Below are 4,018 nucleotides of genomic sequence, written 5' to 3' on the forward strand. Positions count from 1 at the left end.
TTCGGCCGGCCATCTCAGTGTCGTGGCCACAGTTTCAAACATGGAAAAATATTTATCCACATCTTTTTCCAGAAACTGTGGCACGAGACGGAGATATTTGGCCACATCAAACCTATCTTCGACGTGTGGGCGCACCTCCGCCCCATGCCTCCTGAGTTCGAGTGTGTGTGCGCGATTGCGCTCCGCCTCAGCTTGGTCACGGTCCACATGCTCCAACTCGTGCGCACGCGCCCGTTCCGCCTCCGCGCGCACACGGTCCGCCTCCGTGCGCACACGGTCCGCCTCCTCACGCTTGAACCTGAGCTCTTCAAACCTAAGCTCTAACTCCAATTTGCGCAGCCCCAGAGAGCCATCGGAGCCTTGGTCTAACTCCTCATCGGTGTCGTCATGCACCACCTCTTGGGTGGTCAGAGCCTCTACCAATGTGCCCCGCTGCTGTGCTTTTCTACCCGGGGCCAGTTTAACCCCATAATGGTCCGCTATTCCCGCCAGTTCATCCTTCGTGCACACGCCTAACAACCCCACTGTCGGCCTGCGCACAAAGTCTGCCACTGTCACTGGCATTTCTGAACCGGGCAGAAACAGGGAAGGAGAAAACGAGGAATACCCACAAACACAACCACCATATAACAAAACAAACGAAAACAATCAACCCCTAACTACCCACAACAAACAAAAGAAAAACGGCTTCACCCTAGCGTCTGTATAGCCCTGGTCCCTACCTACTTCGGCCACCGCTCCACTACCAACCCTGGTACTGTATGTACGATATCTAAACAAGCGCTGGCACGACCGCCTAATGCCTCCACACCTAGAGGTATTCGCAAATCAACCACTGTCATGTGTCAAAAAAAAAAACCAAACCCATCCCCAAACGCTCTCAACCCTCACTATAGTACCCCTATATAAGTAACTACTACACACACGCCGGCCTAGGAGGAGCCTGACAGGGTCCTTCTAATACCCCGACCGCATGTGGTGTGTCCCCAGGCGATGGAAGGTACCATATATAACAGACCTGGGCATTGTACGGGCGCGGGATGATTCTGACCGGCCCGCGAAAGATTACATGATAATAAAAAAAAAATTAATTTTTTTTTTTTTTAACTTTTTTTTTTTCATGTCAACGTTCACACGCACAATATACGCTTAGGAGACATGCTCAGAAGATGTTGGTTCTCTTTGGATCCACCTACATTATGTGAACAGACATTCTCAGTCATGACGTTTACCAAGTCCAGGTACAGATCCTCTCTCACTGATGAACATCTGGCAGCTGTGCTTCACATCTCCACCTCAGACATGCAACCTGACTTTGATGGACTTGTTAAAGCTCAACAGAGACTGGATTTATCACACTGAATGAAAAAAAAGAACTGAAGAACACTAAAATGTGGAAATATAACAAGTGAAATGGGACACTTGATTTTTTTTTTCTTTTTTTTGCACAGTTCTGAAAACATTAAATGTATAATATAGGCATGTAAAGTAAAAAAGGCTACAAAACTGGGACACTTTTCTTTACACAGTTCAGTGATATGTCTTGTTTATTTTTGCTATAAGATGATGTGATGTCTTTAGAAAGCTAAGAAAATCCTTGTTTCAATAATATATGAAACTCAAAATGCCCGTTGTTATTAATGTTTCACATTTTGTTTATCATTTTGGAAATAAATGATATTTGAATAAATGATATTTTTGAAAGCTAACCTCACCTTTTAATTGCCAAATAATAACATACACTCTTACCAGGGGTCAAAACAATGCCATTTACTGCTTTTTATATAGAAATAAAATGTATATTATGCATAATTGAGTTTGGAATTTTGGCCCGGCCCCCCAACATATTTTCAGTTGCTCATTCGGCCCCCTGGGAAAAATAATTGCCCACCCCTGATATATAAAATGGTCCAACTGCCCTAGCTGGTTGAGAATGCTCCCTATTGGAGAAGTATTTGCCACACACACGACAATGCCAACCATACCTCACAGTGTGGATCCAGCCCAGCGGCCATCACCAATGCTTGCTCCTAGTCGTTTGGCCGAGCCCCCATATTACGTAACCATTGACTACAGGAAGGCTCGTTAACTTGTCAATGTTACACAATAAGGAGACGGCAGCCAAAGTATCTAAATAAAGAATATTTTAATTAATAGTTACCATGGTTTTCGTAACTGAAAGGAACCTCAAATAATAGACAGACAAACACAGGGCTATACAGACAGGATCAGCACCAGACGGAAGGGATGACAGACTACTTATACACAAGGGAATGACGAGACAACACACACCTGGGGTAATGGTAATTGGGTACACCTGGGGGGAAAACAATAGGGACTACACACCATGACAAAGGACTACATCTAGACATGACACATCACACTAGGAACGCCTGATCAGGGCACATGACACACATAACAATGGGTAAGCGTAGCGTCAGTCAGCCGGTGTCGATTTACTACTGTATCAGGCGCTTTGTTGTGTTAGAGGCTATAACCATTCAACAAGCTGTTCATTACTGCAGCCGGACGTGTGTGTGTGTGTACTTTACTTCCCTATGTGGATGGAGGCCAGATCTCGGTGCGTCTGTCCCATCCATCCCTCGGGTCCCTCTCTCCGGCTGGGCAAGCGAAATGTTCTGTTGTCCCCACGAAATCCATCTTTGGCAGGCCACAGTCTTTGGTTATCAAATCTTTGTCTTCTGGGAGTCTCGCAGTCTTTTCCTTGTGGTTACTCTCAGTTGTGGTAGAGAATTTTCCGTACTTTCCTTTTCCTTCTAGATTGTCCTTTCTGTGTGTTTAGCGTGTGGGAGAGCATTTCTTTTTGGTCAAATAGGGTTTTATGTAAGGTCACAAGGTCGTAGATGTAGATGTGGTAGTCGTCGTCGAACATTATGTAATACACGGTGGGCTTGGCGGGGACCTGGTAGATCACCAAGCCGGTCCTCCTCACGGTGCCGTCCGTGATGTAGTCCACTTGCTTCTCTACCAGGCCCTCCGTCCCCTCGTCCGGCTCTCCGTCCTCTGGCAGCAGATGTTTGTACTCTGACTCGGGCAGGACGCAGAGGTCTCCGTCCTTGTAGTCGTCCCAGAGTTGGTACATGAAGAGCACCGGATCCTTCTTGTAGGTGATGTAATACCATTATGTCATGACGGGGGCGCGGGACAGGACCATGCCCCTCCACGCGTTCTTCTCCCCGTCCTCTTCCTCGAAGAGGTGGTCCACGGCCCGCCCCACCAGTTCCTCCGCCCCGGGGGGCACCTTGATCTTATTGTTCACGACTTTCTCCGCCAGCATCTCCAGGTTGGACATGCGCTCGTCTTTGAACAGCTCGATGCCGTAGACGCAGTCGCGTTTGTCGTACTTGACCATGTAGAGGCAGCTGTTGGCTATGGTGAGGTGCTGCAGAACCGTGCCCTTCCACTTGGTCACGTTGCCTTCCTCCCGCCACCTGTGGGCGATCCTTAGGCCCAGCATGTTGTCGGGGTCGGGGTTGTTGTGCTTCTTGTGCCGCTTCTTTTCTGTGTCTCCTCTCGTGGTGGTTGAGTTGGGGACGTAGACGCAGGGATCAGTGGAGGTCATAGGAGTGGTGTAGTATCTTCCTAGCTTAATCTTCGTACTCTGCGTTGTGTTTAAACCTTAAAAAGCTCTTTGAAGTACTACTGAGCTACAAATGCAGATAACCATGTATATGATGGTTTCTGCTAGTACACGGCGCGGCGGTTGAAGAAATCGAGTTCCGAGCAGTTTGAAGAGAATCCGTTTTTAATGAAAAAGGATTTCAACAGATGTTACAAAAGAAATATGTGCAATGAACCTACGAGATGCATCCAATATGCCGGAGGATCGTAGAATTCAGACAAAATTCTCAATAAAAAAGCTTGTCTATAAACATTCTCGCGTCTCGGCTTCTTCAAGATGGTAGTTTGGAGGCCGTCTCTCTGCTCGTGGTTTCCTCAATATCTAGTGGAGAAAAGAGTGTGTATTCTGCTAGTTGTTTCCTGGTCTGGTCTCGTG

The 4,018-nt window shown here is 47.2% G+C and overlaps 1 pseudogene across 1 annotated transcript; it reads right to left on the minus strand.

Moving 5' to 3' along the window:
- Positions 1–2,737: 2,737 nt before the first annotated feature.
- On the minus strand, positions 2,738–3,487 carry LOC311240573 (spindlin-1-like; annotated as a pseudogene). The gene has a single exon. The product of its transcript is annotated as a spindlin-1-like (transcript).
- Between the last annotated feature and the right edge of the window lie 531 nt (positions 3,488–4,018).

Source organism: Notolepis coatsorum (genome assembly GCF_963971535.1).
Source record: "Notolepis coatsorum genome assembly, chromosome: 14".
NCBI lineage: Eukaryota > Metazoa > Chordata > Actinopteri > Aulopiformes > Paralepididae > Notolepis > Notolepis coatsorum.